Source organism: Macaca mulatta, chromosome 10 (genome assembly GCF_049350105.2).
Source record: "Macaca mulatta isolate MMU2019108-1 chromosome 10, T2T-MMU8v2.0, whole genome shotgun sequence".
Taxonomy (NCBI): domain Eukaryota; kingdom Metazoa; phylum Chordata; class Mammalia; order Primates; family Cercopithecidae; genus Macaca; species Macaca mulatta.
In genome coordinates this window covers 8,814,497-8,833,154 of record NC_133415.1, presented here as the reverse complement: position 1 = coordinate 8,833,154, position 18,658 = coordinate 8,814,497, and the positions used below count along the sequence as shown (strand labels likewise).

At 50.7% G+C, this 18,658-nt stretch overlaps 2 long non-coding RNA genes across 2 annotated transcripts in view; both read left to right on the top strand.

Moving 5' to 3' along the window:
• LOC144331623 (uncharacterized) overlaps positions 1-18,658 on the top strand; it is a 71,172-nt gene that overhangs the window by 7,095 nt on the left and 45,419 nt on the right. The gene's annotated exons all lie outside the window — the stretch shown is intronic.
• LOC144331618 (uncharacterized) lies at positions 563-8,741 on the top strand. The gene is made up of 3 exons (XR_013398928.1): positions 563-867; positions 5,767-6,776; positions 7,099-8,741. It is a non-coding gene; the product is annotated as an uncharacterized LOC144331618 (long non-coding RNA).

Here is an 18,658-nt window from a genome sequence, read left to right as displayed (position 1 = left end):
TCTGCGCTCGGAGCTCTCCCGCCGCTGTGCGGCCCCACGCGGGACGGTGGCCTCTCTGGGCCTCGTTCGCCGCCATAAAGGAAGCAAGATGGCGCCCCCCGAACGGGAGCGAGAATAAGAAGCGGAATCTTCGCCAGGCCTCCGAGCCTGCAGGGGCCGGCCCTGCCTGGCCTGGCCTGGGCCTGGGCCTGGGCCTGTGCCTGCAGCTGCTCAGCGCAGCCTTTCCCCAGGCCTTTGAACTTGCAATTCCCTGGGCAGCACTGTTCCCAGCTGCCTCTGACCGGGCCGTTCTGATTGCTCACGTCCCAGGTCAAATGCTGCGGTCTCAGCACGGCCCGCCCAGAGCCTCCTCCCCGGCGGCGCCTCCGCTCCCCACCCTATTGTCCCACTGTGGAGTGGTCTTTGTCCCACGTAGCTGAAGGCCTCCTGCGTGTTTCCCCCACTCCCACCCTATCTCAGTGGACTGTGGGCTCCCGGAGGGCAAGGCCCTGTCTGGTTTGAAGTCCCCTACATCCCCGGAGCCTAGCACAGAGCCTACCACATAGTAGGTGCTCAATAAATGCTTATTTTTCTTTCTTTTTTTTTTTTTTAAAGCAGGGTCTTACTCTTGCCCAGGCTGGAATGCAGGAGCCTGATTACAGCTCACTTTAGCCTCAACCTCCCAGGCTCAAGCGTTCCTCCTGCCTCAGCCTCCTGAGTAGCTGGGCACGTGCCACCACGTCCAGCTAATTTTTTTTTTTTTTTTTTTTGAGATGGAGTTTCACTCTTGTTGCCCAGGCTGGAATGCAATGACGCGATCTCGGCTTGCCGCACACTCCTTCTCCAGGGTTCAACAGATTCTCCTGCCTCAGCCTCCCGAAATTACAGGCATGTGCTACCACGCCCGGCTAACTGGCTAATTTTTTTTTTTTTTTTTTTTTTTTTGAGACGGAGTCTTGCTCTGTTGCCCAGGCTGGAATGCATTGGCACTATCTCGGCTCACTGCAAGCTCCGCCTCCTGGGTTCACACCATTCTCCTGCCTCAGCCTCCCGAGTAGCTGGGACTACAGGCGCCCACCACCACGCCCGGCTAATTTTTTGTATTCTTAGTAGAGACAGGGTTTCACCATGTTAGCCAGGATGGTCTCGATCTCCTGACCTCGTGATCTGTCCTCCTCGTCCTTCCAAAGTGCTGGGATTACAGGCGTGAGCCACCGCGCCCGGCCTAATTTTGTATTTTTAGTAGAGACGGGGTTTCAACATGTTGGTCAGGCTAGTCTCGAACTTCCGACCTCAGGTGATCCGCCTGCCTCGGCCTCCCAAAGTGCTGGGATTACAGGCGTGAGCCATCGCGCCCGGCCATTTTTGTATTTTTTTGTAGAGATGGGTTTCACTATGTTTCCTAGGCTGGTCTGGAACTCCTGGGTTCAAGCCATCCTTCCACCTTGGCCTCCCAAAGTGCTGGGATTACAGGCGTGAGCCACGATGAGCAGCCTAAATACTTGTTGAATGGGTGAATTCAACGGACAGTGGGCACCTTCTTCGTGTAGGCTCATGCTGGGCCCTAGAGGTCATTCTCTGGCCTTGCTCTCCTAGTAGGGTCTTGGACCCAGATATGAGCTCCTGGTGCTCTGAGGGGGTGGGGTGGGCCGTGTGTTCAGGCATTGTGGCACAGACCAGGCAGAGAAAGGGAGAAGCGCCTTGCTGGCAGGGCCTGGAGGTGGAGACAGGTGAACAGAGGCCTGATGTGCAAGGTTAGAGAGGCCGAGCCGGCGGCATAGTGGTGCGATGTGACGTTGTGGAGGCAATGTGGAGCCCCAGGTGGAAAGAACTGGAATGTCAAGGAGAATGGGGAGCCCTGCAGGATCTAGGCAGGTGAGGGAGTGACTTACTGGGTTTATTTGTTTACCTAGAGATGAGATCTCGCTCTGTTGCCCAGGCTGGAGTGTAGTGATGCAATCACAGCTCACTGCAGCTCAAGCCATCCTCCCACCACAGCCTCCCAGAGCACTGGAATTACAGGCATAAGCCACCATGTCCGCCCGCCTACCCACCCACCTGACCTACTGGTTTTTTTTCTGTTTGTTTGTTTTGTGGTTTTTTTTTTGAGACGGAGTCTTGCTCTGTTGCCAGGCTAGAGTGCAGTGGTGCAATCACGGCTCACTGCAACCTCCGCCTCCTGGGTTCAAGCAATTTTCCTGCCTTGGCTTCCCAAGTACCTGGGACTACAGGTGTGCACCACCATGCCCAGCTGATTAGTATTATTATTTTATTATTATTATATATTTTTTTGAGACGGAGTTTCGCTCTTGTTGCCCAGGCTGGAGTGCAATGGTGTGATCTCAGCTCACTGCAGCCTCTGCCTCCCAGGTTCAAGCGATTCTCCTGCCTCAGCCTCCTGAGTAGCTGGGATTACAAGCATGTGCCACCACACCCAAATACAATTTTATTGTTGTATAAAATACAATAATTTATACAACAATAAAATTATTGTATTTTTAGTAGAAACAGGGTTTCTCCATGTTGGTCAGGCTGTTCTAGAACTCCTAACCTCAGGTGATCCGCCCACCTCGGCACCACGCCCAGCACGCCCAACTAATTTTTGTGTTTTTAGTAGAGACGGAGTTTCACCATGTTGGCCAGGATGGTCTCGATTTCTTGACCTCATGATCCACCTGCCTCTGCTTCCCAAAGTGCTAGGATTATAAGCGTGAGCCACCGTGCCCAGCTGACCTACTGGTTTTAAAGAGGGAACTCTGGGGGCAGTGCGGAGGGAGGGACCTACTACCGTAGAATACAAGAGTGAATCTTGGCCTGGGATCAGTCAAGCATTATTTCAATTTTATTTTATTTATTTTTGTATAACTTTGTGGAAAGTATCCTGCATTCATGACGGATCTTTCTGGGTTTTGCCACGTATTTTCATGTTAAAGTTAAATTATTTTTTGCATGCAAGTAATCTGAATAGTTTTACCCCCATGGGAACACTGATTGTAGAAAGATGACACTACATGGGTTAGGTGTCTTTTTTTAATTGAAAAACTAACCAAAAAAGGAAAAGAAAAACACACACACAGGCCAGGCGCGGTGGCTCACGCCTGTAATCCCAGCACTTTGGGAGGCCGAGGTGAATGGATCATCTGAGGTCAGGAGTTGGAGACTCAAAAAAAAAAAAAAAAAAAAAAAAACAGAAAAGAAAGAAAAGCAAGGCTAATACATTGTCCAGTTGCATATTTCTCTCTCAAAAAAAAAAAACTGGGTAGTAACTGAGTCTCTAGGCAATATATTCAAAGCTAACAGGATTAAAAGTAACATAAAATTTTAAAATCATCAGATGCAGTTAAGGGAGCCCTGCTACATACAGGCAAGTCAATACTAGTGCTGCTCCTGGACTCCAGGAAGGTGGAACACATCTTAACAACTCCTCTGAAGGCCGGGCGCCGTGGCTCACGCCTGTAATCCCCCAGCACTTTGGGAGGCTGAGGCGGGCAGATCACAAGGTCAGGAGTCTGAGACCAGCCTGGCCAACATGGCCAACGTGGTGAAACCCCATCTCTACTAAAAATACAAAAATTAGCCAGGTGTGGTGGCGGGCGCCTGTAGTCCCAGATACTGGGGAGGCTAAGGCAGGAGAATCGCTTGAACCCGGGAGGCAGATGTTGCAGTGAGCCGAGATCTCACCACTGCACTCCAGTCTGGGCGACAGAGCAAGACTTTGTTTCAAAAACTAAAAAAGATAACTCCACTCAGAATAATTTACTTCAAGTAGCCTTTTTTTCTTTTTCTTTTTCTTTTTTTTTTTTTTTTGAGATGGAGTTTTGCTCTGTTGCCCGGGCTGGAGTGCGGTGGCATCATCACAGCTCACTGCAGCCTCCATCTCCCAGGGCTCAGATGATTCCCTACCTCAGCCTCCCAAGTAGCTGGAACTACAGGCATGCATTACCATGCACCACCACGCCCAGCTAGTTTTGTTTTATTTTTGTTTTGTTTTTTTTTTTGTAGAGATGGGGTTTTGCCATGTTGCCCAAGCTGGTCTCGAACTCCTGGGAGCAAGTGATCCTCCTGCCTCAGCCTCCCAAAGTGCTGGGATTACAGGTGTGAGCCACCACATCTGGCTTCCTTGTGAAACGTGGAGGTGACTAAGTTGGCTTTCTCCTTTTAATCATCCCTCACAAGTTGTAAAGAACTTTGAGGTCAGGAGTTCAAGACCAGCCTGGGCAACATGGTGAAACCCCATCTCTACTAAAAATACAAAAATTATCTGGGCATGGGCATGGTGGTGCACGCCTGTAATCCCAGCTACTTGGGAAGCTGAGGCAGAATTGCTTAACCGGGACCCAGGAGGCAGAGGTTGCAGTAAGCCAAAATCGCGCCACTGCACTCCAGCCTCAGCTACAGAGCAAGACTCCGCCTCAAAAAACAAAAAAAAGAAAAAAAAAAAGAAAGCAAACTGTTTGAGGCATGCATCACTCATTACCTATGGTTCTCTCAGGCAACTAATAAATGACACCCACAAGTCAGTTGTGCAGAACAAAAGAGCTCTGACTGGGCAGAGTAGCTCATGCCTGTAATCCCAACACTTTGGGAGGTTGAGGCAGGGGGATCACTTGAGCCCAGTAGCTCCAGACGAGCCCTGACAACATAGTAAGACTTCATCTGTTTAAAAAAAAAAAAAAAAAAAAAAGCTGGGTGCAGTGGCCCACGCCTGTAATCCCAGCACTTTGGGAGGCTTAGGAGGGTGGATCACCTGCTAAAAATACAAAAATTGGCTGGGCACAGTGGCTCATGCCTGTAATTCCAGCACTTTGGAAGGCCAAGGCAGATAGATCACGAGGTCAGGAGTTCAAGACCAGCCTGGCCAACATGGTGAAACCCTGTCTCTACTAAAAATATAAAAATTAGGCCGGGCGCAGTGGCTCAAGCCTGTAATCCCAGCAATTTGGGAGGCTGAGACGGGTGGATCACGAGGTCAGGAGATCGAGACCATCCTGGCTAACATGGTGAAACCCCGTCTCTACTAAAAAATACAAAAAACTAGCCGGGCGAGGTGGCGGGCACCTGTAGTCCCAGCTACTCGGGAGGCTGAGGCAGGAGAATGGTGTGAACCTGGGAGGCGGAGCTTGCAGTGAGCTGAGATCCGGCCACTGCACTCCAGCCTGGGCGACAGAGCCAGACTCCGTCTCAAAAAAAAAAAAATTACCCAGTCCTGGTGGCACATGCCTGTAATCCCAGCTCCTTGGGAGGCTGAGGCAGGAGAATCACTTGAACCTGGGAGGCAGAGGTTGTGGTGAGCCAAGATCGCACCAGTGCACTTCAGCCTGGGCAACAGAATGAGACTCCATCTCACAAGAAAGAGAGAGAGAGAGAGAGAGGGCGCGAGCAAGCTAGCTTGGCACAGTGGCAGTATGGTAGCAAGGAGGTTTATCTGAGGCATGTTATTGCTAATTGCACAAAAGCGCCGGCCAGGCGCGGTGGCTCACACCTGTAATCCCAGCACTTTGGGAGGCCGAGGCGGGCAGATAACGCGGTCAGGAGATCGAGACCATCCTGGCTAACACGGTGAAACCCTGTTTCTACTAAAAATACAAAAAATTACCTGGGCATGGTGGTGAACGCCTGTAGTCCCAGCTGCTGGAGATGCTAGCGTGAACCCAGGAGGCGGAGCTTGCAGTGAGCTGAAATCGCACCACTGCACTCCAGCCTGGGTGACAGAGCGAGAGTCTGTCTCAAAAAGAAAGAAAGAAAAGAAAGCTAGCTGCACACGGTGGCACATGCCTGTAGTTGCAGCTACTCAGGAGGCTGAAGTGGGATGATGTCTTGAGCCTGGGATGTTAAGGCTGCTGTGAGCCTGGGCGACAGAGCAAAACCCTGTCTCCACAAAAAGAAAAAAAAAAAAACCAGACTGGGCACAGTGGCTCGCGCCTGTAATCCCAGCACTTTGGGAGGCCCAAGGCGGGTGGATCACCTAAGGTCAGGAGTTTGAGATCAGCCTGGTCAACATGGTGAAACCCTGTCTGTACTAAAAAATACAAAAAATTAGCTGGGTGTGGTGGCGGGCACCTGTAATCCTAGCTGCTCGGGAGGCTGAGACAGAAGAATTGCTTGAACCTGGGAGGCAGAGGTTGCAGTGAGCCAAGATGGTGCCATTACACTCCAGCCTGGGGGAGAAGAGTGAAACTCCATCTCAAAAAAATAAAATAAAATAAAATAAAATAAAAAACCCATAAATCAAACAAAAAGAAAAGAGCTCTGCTACATGGCAGCCTCTGTGCACCAGTACTATGCTGGGAGATGGAGGGATGAGAGAACCAATATCAGGGACAGGAGGAAGCCGAGGTAGGGACTAGGGCTCGTCTACCACTTCCTTCAACCCACACATTTGCCCTGAGCGGGATGTAGGGCAGGGTTAACGGCCTCATCTCCCAGATGCTATGAGTAAGGCTCAGAGAAGGGCCTGAGTGGTTAATGGACTTGCCAGGCTTTTTCCATGGTTCTAGTTGCAGCCCTCACAAAGAGCGTCATGGGAATAAACATGGCAAACAAAATGAGTGCAGAGAGAGCCCTAGGGTAGGTCCCCAAGGAATCAGCCTCTGGGTGCAGGTCCTCAGTGCAGCTGGCAGTTGGGGCAAATGAAAGAACACAGGTGCCAGGTGCGGTGGCCAGGTGCAGTGGCTCATGCCTATAATCCCAGCACTTTAAGGGGCCGAGGCAGGCGGATCACCTGAGGTCAGGAGTTCGAGACCAGCCTGGCCAGTATGGTGAAATCTTGCTTTTACAAAAAATACAAAAATTAGCTGGTTGCCGGGCGCGGTGGCTCAAGCCTGTAATCCCAGCACTTTGGGAGGCCGAGACGGGCGGATCACGAGGTCAGGAGATCGAGACCATCCTGGCTAACCCGGTGAAACCTCGTCTCTACTAAAAAAATACAAAAAACTAGCCGGGCGAGATGGCGGGCGCCTGTAGTCCCAGCTACTCGGGAGGCTGAGGCAGGAGAATGGCGTGAACCTGGGAGGCGGAGCTTGCAGAGAGCTGAGATCCGGCCACTGCACTCCAGCCTGGGCCACAGAGCGAGACTCCGTCTCAAAAAAAAAAAAAAAAAAAAAAAAAAAAAAAAATTAGCCGGGCATGGTGGCGGGCGCCTGTAATCCCAGCTACTTGGGAGGCTGAGGCAGGAAAATTGCTTGACCCCTGGAGACGGAGGTTGTAGTGGGCCAAGATCTTGCCATTGTATTCCAGCCTGGGTGACAAGAGCAAGACTCCGTCTAAAAAAAAAAAAAAAAGAACACAGGCTCAGTCGGGTACGGTGGCTATAATCCCAGCACTTTGGGAGGCCAAGGCGGGCAGATCACCTGTGGTCAGGAGTTCGAGACCAGCCTGGCCAACATGGTGAAATTCCGTCTCTATTAAAAATACAAAAATTGTCAGGTGCAGTGGCTCATGCCGGTAGTCCTAGCACTTTGGGAGGCTGAGGCAGGAGAATCACTTGAACCCCAGAGGTGGAGGTTGTAGTGAGCTGAGATCAAGCCACTGCACTCCAGCCTGGATGACAGAGGGTGACTCCGTCAAGAAAAAGAAAGAAGGAAAGAAGGAAAGAAAGGAAGGAAGGAAGGAAGACAGGCAGGAAGGAAGGAAGGAAGGAAGGAAGGAAGGAAGGAAGGAACAGAGAGAGAGAGAAAGAAAGAAGAAAGAAAGGAAGAAAGAAACAGGCTCTGGTGTCAGACAGGCCTGGGTTCCAATCCCAGCCCTTCTACCCTCTAACTATGTGGCCTTGAGTACATCACATGGCTGGAGTCTGTTTCCCCATCGGCAGTGTGGAGATAATGATACCTATCCCTTTGGATCTCAGCTCCCTCCCCCATGGAGGGGACACTACACAGGGCTGTGTTAAGGCATCCTCACAGTGGAAAACAAATATTACTTGACAGAAATAGAAAGGAACCATAAAGATAAGCACGATGGAAATAATGTAATTCAATTCTAGCCACATCCCAGTCTGTTGCTGGCCAGAGGCCTAAGCCTGGGTCTTCTCTTCCCTGGGTCTAAAGGCTGGAAAGAGACTTGAAAAGGCAAGAATTTTCCAGGCCCAGCCCCAGGCCATGCCTACACCATGGGGATGGGAAAGCCTTGCTTGGTGAACCCGGAAGTCCCTGACGCAGGGGCTGCTGGGCTTGCAGCCTAAGGGCTCCTCAGCCCCCAGCAGCTCAGGCAGGTCACCCCCAAGGTACATCCATCTGGGTAGATTAGGACCTCGTCACTGTGGGTTCTTGGCCAGTTTCTTGGAATCTGGTTAGCAGAAAGCCAGTCCTGTGGCCACCTAATGCTGGGAATGCTGGCACAGAGGACCCAATCACAGCGTCCCTGTCCCCCAGAGCCCTGACATGTCTGAACACCCTCCCTCTGCCCTCGCGGAAGCCATTCGCTGTTCACTCACCACGCCCTGCACAGAGACTGCCCTGGAGACCATTCAGGGCCTGCCCTCAGGGAGCTGAAGATCCTGGGACTCAGGCCCAGAGGCAGTGATGATAGGACAGATGAGCAGTGGGGGCAACAAGAAGGGAGCACCCCGTGAGGCCACTGGGCCAGGTTCAGAGAGAAGACGGCATCCAAGGAGGAGTTCTGGAGATGGAAGAGGCGAGGAGGGCATGGCTGGGGCCTGCCGGCTGAGACGCCAGCAAGGTTGGGGTGCTAGGCCGTCCAGGGCTAGAGCCGGCATGGGTGGGGGAGACGAGCCAAAGATGGCACTCAGGTGGTGGTCTGCCCAGGCCTGGGTGGGCGTGGAGGAGGTGTAGGTAGAGAAGGCTGTGAGCTTGGCTCTGAAAGGCAGGAGGGGGCCGTGGGGCCCTGAGAGAAGACATCCAGGCTGCTCTGCAGAGCTCCGACCACAGCCTCCTTAGGCAGCGGCAGCCCTGATCGCCTTGCTTCAAGAGCGGCCAGAGGCCACCAGCGCCCTCAAGTGGTTAATTTAAGAATGACTGAAAACACTGAAAAAGGAGAAGAGCTGCAGTTCCTACTTCCCGGATGGGGAGCTGAAGTCACCTTGCCAAGTAGCCTCTGGCAACTTCACTGGAACCTGGCCTCCAGCCCTTACCTGCTCCAGGACCTCGGGATTTAGGCCAGGTGCAGCAATTTGGGAGGCCGAGGTGTAAGGATCGCTTGAGCTCAGGGGTTCGAGTCCAGCATGGGCAACATAGCAAGACCCCATCTCAACAAAAATTCAAGAAAAATTAGCCAGGCGTGATGTCGCATGCCTGTACTCAGCTACTTGTGAGGCTGTGGCAAGAGGATCTCTTGAGCCCAGGAGTTGGAGGCTTCAGGGAGCTATGATCTCACCACTGCACCACAGCCTGGGCAACAGAGCAAGACCCTGTTTCGAAAAATAATAATAATAAAATAAAATGGGGTTCAATCCTAGAAGGACCACAGATGATTGTAGGTGCCTCCCTATCCCCTACACCATTTGTTTTTCACTGGCGTGGCCAACTGGTGACAGGATGACACAGCCACACAGTGACCTATATGATCTCAGAAGCTGGGTGCAGTGGCTCGTGCCTGTAATCTCAGCTTTAGGAGGCCTAGGTGGGAGGATCACTTGAGCCCAGGAGTTTGAGACCAGACTGGGCAATATAGACCCTATGTCTAAACATAAAAAAGTAGCCAGACATGGTGGCACACACTTTTGGTCCCAGCTACTGAGGCAGGAGGATCCCTTGAGCCCAGAAGGCAGAGGCTGCAGTGAGCCATGATTACACCAATGTTCTCAGCCTGGGTGATGCAGTAAGACCCTATTTCAAAAAAGACAAAAAATAAAACCCCCAAACAAAGTTAAACTATAAATTAAGTTCCTCGCAAAGTTAGTTTGGCGTACACCCAGGAATGAACAATGACACCTTGGAGGTTAGAGGCAAGAGGGAGTCGGTTAGGTCAGATCTCTTTCTCTGTTATAATTTTTTCACTGTTACAGGTTTTGCAAAAGTGGTTTCATTTTCTTTTCTTTCTTTCTTTTTCCTTTTCCTTTTTTTTTTTTTTTTTTTTGAGATGGGGTTTTGCTCTTGTTGCCTAGGCTGGAGTGAAATGATGTAATCTCGGCTCACTGCAACCTCCACCTCCTGGGTTCAAGCGATTTTCCTGCCTCAGCCTCCCAAGTAACTGGGATTACAGGCATGTGCCACCATGCCCAGCTAATTTTTGTATTTTCAGTACAGATGGGGTTTCACCATGTTGGCCAGGCTGGTCTCGAACTCCTGACCTCAGGTGATCCGCCCACTTAAGCCTCCCAAAGTGCTGGGATTACAGGTGTGAGCCACCTCGTCCAGCCTTTTTTTATTTTTTGTAGAGACAGTCTCGCTATGTTGCCCAGGCTGGTCTTGAACTCCTGGCCTCAAGCAATCCTCTTGCCTTGGCCTCCCAAAGTGCTGGGATTACAGGTATGAGCCGCTGCACCCAGCCAAGCCATATGGTTTCTGTTGAAACTACTCAGTTCTGCCAAAGAAAACCAAACAGCTGTAGACCAAATGTAAACAAATGAACTTGGCTGTGTTCTGTCTGAACTGCACTTATAAGTCACTAATGGGTCAATATGTCAAAAGACAAAATTTCAACAAAATTAGTTTGAAGAGCTAACTGACTTTTTTTTTTTTTTTAAGAGAGCGAGAGATGGGGTCTTGCTATGTTGCTCAGGCTGGTGTGCAGTGGCTGTTCATAGGTACGATCATAGCACACTACAACCCTGAACTCCTGAGCTCAGGTAAACTGGGCCCCTTCTGGTTAGTTGCTGTGAATCTTCTATTTTTTGGACAACTGGCCCATTTCAAAGTTCGGCTTGATCATGTGGCACCTAGCACGAGTGATTCAATTCTAGTTTGGTCTGGTCTGTTGGGGCCTAGGGCAAGAGCTCTGTCCAAAATAATGGCCAATTTGGGCTGGGCACAGTGGCTTATGCCTGTAATCCCAGCACTTTGGGAAGCTAAGGCAGGTGGATCACCTGAGGTCATGAGTTTGAGACCAGCCTGACAAAAATGGTGAAACTCCGGTTTCTACTAAAAACACAAAAAATTAGCCAGGCATGGTGGTGGGTGCCTGTGGGCCCACCTAATCGGGAGGCTGAGGCAAGGAAATTGCCTGAACCCAGGAGGCGGAGGTTGCGGTGAGCCAAGATCACACCACTGCACTTCAGCCTGAAACAAACATCGAGACTCCATCTCAAAAAAAAAAAAAAAAAAAAAATTATGGCCAATTGAACTTGACGTACCGGTCATTGATGGGTCAATATTAACTCCTGATTGTGCTTTTGTGGAGAATATCTTTGTAGGAAATGTTTGGGGTTGATGTTGCAACTTAAGTTCACATGATTCCGGGGGGGAAAAAGTTGTTTGTACTTCAGGAAATTGATTGAAACAAAAAAGATTATGAGGGGAGGAGCGAGTCTCCTCTGCTCCCCTCTGCAGGGGTGCGTGTTCCACCCATGAACCGCAGCATGCCAGGCCCAGCTTCCTGTGAGGAAGGTCTCTCTGTTTTACCCTGTAAGGAAGGTCAGATGGAAACGACCAGTCTGCTTTTCGTTCCTTGCTTCTGCTTGCTTCAGCCCTTGCGCTCCCTCACCTGGGCAGTCCCTGTACTGGGCAGGCTCTCTAGACCGTGTCACCGCCCTGTCCTTCTTTTAGCCACCTCCCGTCCCATTTTACTATTAGAGTTAGAGCCTCACTTGTTTAACTCGATTTGGTGAACACTCCAGCTATTTCCTGTGTGGCTTTGAAGGAAATAAAAATAGTTTACCCCAAAATATATTTCTTTCTTTTTTTTTTAGACATAATCTTGCTCTGTCGCCTAGGCTGGAGTGCAGTGGCGTGATCTCAGCTCACGCAAGCTCCGTCTCCCAGGTTCATGCCATTCTCCTTCCTCAGCCTCCCAAGTAGCTGGGACTACAGGTGCCCGCCACCATGCCTGGCTAATTTCTTGTATTTTTAGTAGAAACGGGGTTTCACTGCATTAGCCAGAATGGTCTCGATCTCTTGACCTCGTGATCCACCCACCTCGGTCTCCCAAAGTGCTGGGATTACAGGCGTGAACCATGGCGCCCGGTCTCTTTTATTTTTATTTTTTTTGAGGCAGGGTCTTGCCCTGTTGTCCAAGCTGGAGTGCAGTGGTGTGATTACGGCTCACTGCAGCCTTGACCTCGTAGGCTCAAGCGGGCCTCCTCTCAGGAGCAGGGGGAGTACAGGTGCATGCCACCACTCTGAGCCAATTTTAAAATTTTTTGTAGACACAGGGTCTCATCACGTTGCCCACTCTGGTCTCAAACTCTAGGGCTCAAGTGATCCCTCAGCCTCCCAAAGTGCAGGATTACAGGTGTGAACCACCGTGCCCGGCCGGGGCTGTCGTTTAACTCCGCCTAGAGCATAGCAGAACGCAGGAGGTGAGACCCCCCGTGGTCAAAGCTGCCTGAGTGCCCCCTTAGCCAGTCCCAACTCCTAGAAGCCGTCAAGGGGGTTTATGTGATCTAAAGATCATTGTTCTTTATTTTTATTTATTTTTCTTTTTTTCTACCGGCATCCCATTGTTCTTTAAAATAAAAAACAAATTTATTAATCTTGCAGGCAGCCTGCCAGGGTTGTGGGGAGGTGGTTAGGACAGGAAGACAATGAATTATTAGTGACTTCCGCTTATGGAAATGACTGCCGGCATGCAACCATGTGAAGGGGAGGAAAAGGTCGGAGGGAGAGGAAAATGTCTTAGCAAAAGTCAGGCCCCTGCCATAATTCTTTTTTTGGGGGCGGGGGTCACCCAGGCTGGAGTGCGGTGGCATGATCTCTGCTCACTGCAACCTCCGCCTCCTAGGCTCAAGCGATTCTCTTGCCTCAGCCTTCCAAGTAGCTGGAATTACAGGCATGCGCCACCACACCACACCTGGCTAATTTTTGTATTTTTAGTATAGACGGGGTTTCGCCATGTTGGCTAGGCTGGTCTTGAACTCCTGACCTCAGGTGATCTGCCTGGCTTGGCCTCCCAAAGTGCTGGGATTACAGTGAGCCACCACACCCGGCCCCCTTTCCTCATTTTAATGCTAAAAATCATTTCCAGGGGTAGAGATTTAAAATGCTAATGCTACACATGATGTATGAAGAAGTATGTTGAACCACCATGCAAGAGCTAGACAAAACCTTCCCATACATGCCCTGACATAATCCTTCCTTTAGAAAGACACTCTAAGCCAGAACTATCTGAGACAGGTCTCAGTCAATTTAGAAAGTTTATTTTACAAAGGTTAAGGACTCGTGCCTGAGCTTCAGTATTTAAAGGGGAAAGGGTGGATATTGGGGAAAGAGGAAGACATTTTATTTTATTTTATTTTATTTTATTTATTTTTGAGACAGAGTTTCACTCTCGTTGCCCAGGCTGGAGTGCAATGGTGCAATCTCGGCTCACCACAACCTCCGCCTCCCAGGTTCAAGCGATTCTCCTGCCTCAGCCTCCCTAGTAGCTGGGATTACAGGCGTGTGCCACCATGCCCAGCTAATTTTGAATTTTTTTTTTTTAGTAGAGACAGGGTTTCTCCATGGTAGTCAGGCTGGTCTCGAACTCCAGACCTCAGGTGATCCACATGCCTCGGCCTCCCAAAGTGCTGGGATTACAGGTATGAGCCACCGTGCCCGGTCATAAGAGGAAGAAATTTTAAAAGTGTGTGGGTAGATAAGAAACAAATAGTTGCATCCTTTTGAGTCTTTGATCAGCCTTTCACTGAGTACACAATTTCCATGTGGGAGCGGGGTAGAGGAGTAGTCACTTACGCCTTAGTCTGGCTCAGTGAATCTGCATTTTACATTAGATATAGCATAAACAATAGGGCAGAGGAGTCAATCAGATATGCATTTGTCTCAGGTGAGCAGAGGTGTGACTGAGTTCTGTCCTTTGTCCCACACCTGGGAAGACAAGGTATCAATTTACATCGCCAGGGTGGAATTCAATAGAATTATTTTAAGGTGATCTTGGGGACCGCAAGGAATTTCCTTGTGGGTAAATCGTGAGGGAGGTATGTAGATTCTTTCTTTTTTTTAAATATCTGTAGTTATCTTATTTAAGAATAAAATGGGCAGGGCATGGTGGCTCATGCCTGTAATCCCAGCACTTGGAGGCTGAGGCTGGAGGATCATGAGGTCAGGAGTTCGAGACCAGCCTGGCCAATATGGTGAAACCCCGTCTCTGCTAAAAATACAAAAATTAGCCGGGCATGATGGGGCATGCCTGTAGTCCCAGCTACTCCGGAGGCTGGGGCAAAACAATTGCTTGAAACCGGGAGGTGGAGGTTGCAGTGAGCCTAGATCACGCCACTGCACTCCAGCCTGGGTGACAGAGAGAGATTCCATCTCATAAAACAAAAGCAAACCACAAAAACAAGCAGAATAAAATGGGGGCAGGTTTGCCTGATGCTGTTCCTAGCTTGGCTTTTCCCTTTGGCTTAGTGATTTTAAGGGTCCTGAGATTTATTATCCTTTCTTTCTTATTTTATTTTATTTTATTTTATTTTTTGTGATGGAGTCTTGTTCTGTCACCCAGGCTGGAATGCAATGGCGCGATCTCTGCTGTCTGCAACTGCTGCCTCCTGGGTTCAAGTGATTCACCTGCCTCAGCCTCCTGAGTAGCTGGGATTACAGGTGTGCGTCACCATGCCTGGCTAATTTTTTTTTTTTTTTTTGAGAGGGAGTCTCGCTCTGTCACCCAGGCTGGGATGCAGTGGCCGGATCTCGGCTCACTGCAAGCTCCGCCTCCCGGGTTTACGCCATTCTCCTGCCTCAGCCTCCTGAGTAGCTGGGACTACAGGCGCCCGCCACCTCGCCCGGCTAGTTATTTTTTGTATTTTTTAGTTGAGATTGGGTTTCACCTTGTTAGCCAGGATGGTCTCGATCTCCTGACCTCGTGATCCGCCCGTCTCGGCCTCCCAAAGTGCTGGGATTACAGGCTTGAGCCACCGCGCCCGGCCTAATTTTTTGTATTTTTAGCAGAGACAGGGTTTCACCATGTTGGCCAAGCTGGTCTCAAACTCCTGACCTCAGGTGATCTGCCTGCCTCAGCTTCCCAAAGTGCTGGAATTACAGGCGTGAGCCACCACGCCTGGCCCTATTCTCCTTTCACAACCCTATAAAACCGGGGTCCTCAAACCCCGGGCCATGGACTGATACTGGTTTACGACCTTTAGGAACTGGACTACACAGCAAGAGGTGAGTGGCAGGCGAGTGAGCAAAGCTTCATCTGTATGTACAGCCACTCCCCATCGCTTGCATTACCGCCTGAGCTTGCCTCCTGTCAGATCAGCGGCAGCATTAGATTCTCATAGGAGAATCCTATCGTGAACACTATTGTGAATGGTGCATGTGAGAGATCTAGGTTCCACACTCTTTATGAGAATCTAATGCCTGATGATCTGTCACTGTTTTCCATCACCCCCAAATGGGACCGTCTAGTTGCAGGAAAACAAGCTCAGGTTCCCACCGATTCTACATGATGGCCAGTTGTATAATTATTTCATTATATATTACAATGTAGTAATAATAGAAATAAAGTGCAAATAAATGTCATGTGCTTGAATCATCCTGAAACCACCCCCTCACCCGCCTCCCCCATCCATGGAAACATTGTCTTCCATAAAACTGGTCCCTGGTGCCAAAAAGGCTGGGCACCTCTGCTATAAAACTAACCCACACACTACCCCTGGGGAGCAGCCCGTTCCTTTTCCTGTCTCAGTGCTGGCTCCCTTGTGCACAAGCTAAAATAAACTTTCTTTTTGCTGCTATGTCTGGTGATCTCTCTTGATTTCTATCCTGGAAGATTACAAGAACCCAGTGTGCTGGTAACACTTCTGACTGTCCAGCTGTAAGTTGGAATTCCCAAGACCCCCCATTTAAGTTTGATTAATTTGGAAGCATGGCTCACAGAACTCAGAGAAACACTAACATTTACAGGTTTATCATAAAGGATATTTAGGGGCCGGGTGTGATGGCTCACACCTGTAATCCCAGCACTCTGGGAGGCTGAGGCAGGTGAATTGCTTGAGCTCAGGAGTTCAAGACCAGCCTGGGCAACATGGCAAAACCCCATCTCTACCAAAAATACAAAAAATTAGCTGGGCATAGTGTAGTCCCAGCTGTAGTCCCAGCTACTTGAGAGGCTGAGACAGGAGGACCACTTGAGCCTGGGAGGTGGAGGCTGCAGTGAGCCAAGATCGTGCCACTGCACTCCAGCCTGAGCGACAGACTGAGACTCCATCTCAAAAAAAATAAAATAAAATAGAATAAAATAAAATAAAATGATATTCAGAAGGACACAGAAGGACAACCAGGTGGAAGAGATCCAGAGGGCAAGGGAAGGGGAAATGTGTGGCACCTCCATGCCCTCTCCAGGCACACCACCCTATAGGCACCAGCAAGTGTTAAGCTGTCCAGAAGCTCTCCCAACCCCCGTCCATTATTTCTTTCTTTTTTTTCTTTTCTTTGCTTTTTTTTTTTTTTTTTTTTTTTTTCAGACGGAGTCTTGCTCTTGTCACCCAGGTTGGAGTGCAATGGCATGATTTTGGCTCACTGCAACCTCTGCCTCCTGGGTTCAAGCGATTCTCCTGCCTCAGCCTCCCGAGTAGCTGGGATTACAGGTGCCCACCACCATGTCCAGCTAATTTTTGTATTTTTAGTAGAGATGGGGGTTTCATCATGTTGGCCAGGCTGGTCTTGAACTCTTGACCTCATGTGATCCACCCGCCTTGGCCTCCCAAAGTGCTGGAATTACAGGTGTGAGCCACTGTGCTCAATCTATTTATTTCTATATATTTTTATTTATTATATTTAATTATATATTATTATTGATTTACATATTTTTAAATTTATTTTTTTGGCTGGGTACGGTGGCACACACCTGTAATCCCAGCACTTTGGGAGGCCGAGGCGGGTGTATCACCTGAGGTCAGGAGTTCGAGATCAGCCTGACCAACATAGGGAAACCCCATCTCTACTAAAAATACAAAATTAGCCAGATGTGGTGGTGCATGCCTGTAATCCCAGATACTCAGGAGGCTGAGGCAGGTGAACTGCTTGAACCCGGGAGGCAGAGGTTGTAGTGAGCTGAGATCGGGCCATTGCACTCCAGCCTGGGCAACAAGAGCTACACTCCGTCTCAAAAAAAAAAAATTATTTATTTTAAAAAATTGAATTAACTTGGCTAGGTGTGGTGGCTCACCTCTGTAATCCCAGCACTTTGGGAGGCCGAGGTGGGAGGATCAACTGAGGTCAGGAGTTCGAGACCAGCCTGGCCAATATGGTGAAATCCCCATTTCTACTAAAAATACAAAAATTAGCCTGCATGGTGGCGCATGCCTATAATCTCAGATCACTTGAACCCGGGAGGTAGAGGCTGCAGTGAGCGGAGATCACGCCACTGCATTCCAGCCTGGGTGGCAGAGCCAGACTCTGTCAAAAAAAAAAAAAAAAAAAAGAGGAGTTCTATTATTATTTGTAGACGAAGAAAATTGGTTCTGTCCAACCAATGCAGAATAGGCCTCAATGGATCTTTGAGAGTCCAGAAATAGACCTAAGTATAAAGGGGGCGTTTGCAGTTGAGGAGGACAGGCTGGGTGCGGTGGCCCTGTCTGCAATCTCAGCAATTTGGGCGCGCCTGATGTCAGGTTCAGGCCTCCAGGGGGCGCGCCCAAGCCACGACAAGGCTCCTGGCGCCGGGGCGCCGGTCCGGCGGGCTCCGTTCGAAATCTCCCCTCTCACCGGCTTCCGCTAGGGGTTCTGCCGCTGCTCTGCGCCAGCCGAGCCCCAAATCCTGCCTCCTCTACCACTTCCTCGGACCCAGCCCGTGCCCACCTTAGGTCCTGGCAGCCTGGGAGGGGTGTGCGCCTCTTCGGGCTCATCCCCCACGACCTCCGCGCTCTGGGGGTGTTCAGGTTCCTTCGCGTCAGTGCCCCCGAGTCCCGCGCCGCGACAGGGACTCCTGCAGACGCCTCGGTGGGGAAGAGAGGCAGCGGGCCACGGGGTGGGTGCTGCCCCCTCGGGCTGCGGGGCTCTGCAGGGAGCGGCCGAGAGAGCGGGAGCCCGGGCAGGGCCGGGCCAGGGTGGACGGTCGTGGGGGCTGCCGGGGAGGCCCGGGAGCGAGAGGAGGTGACGGATGGAGACGGGTGACTCTTGCAAGGGCACGCACAGCCAGGGGCGGGATGGGGGCCCTACCTGGTCCAGGCGCCCTCTGGATCCGGGATTGCTTCGAGGTGGCCGAAGCCCCAAGGGGTGTTGGGCGGCGCCCTCCCCTTCCCCGCCCTCGTGGGGTTACTCCCCGCGGAGTTCCCAGTTGGTCCCCCAGTACTCCAGCGCCCCAGGGGTAGGGGTGAGGGGAGGGGGATATGAAGCTCCTGAATGGAAGCCGAGAGGGCAGCGGGGCAGGGGATGCCCAGCGCCTTGAGGGCCCATCACCGGGCGTCCAGGGCAAAAATAGTTCCCGCTCATGGGCTCAGAGAGGTCACGCCGGCCCCTGCCGAGGACAGGGCCTGTCACAAAGAAGACGGCACGCTCTGGAAGTCTCTTCCATCCATTTCCACCTCCTCCTTCAAAACAGATTCTGCATCCTTTTGGCCGGGCTTGGGGGCTCACGCGTGTAATCCGAACACTTTGGGAGGCTGAGGCGGGCAGTGAGCCGAGGTGGC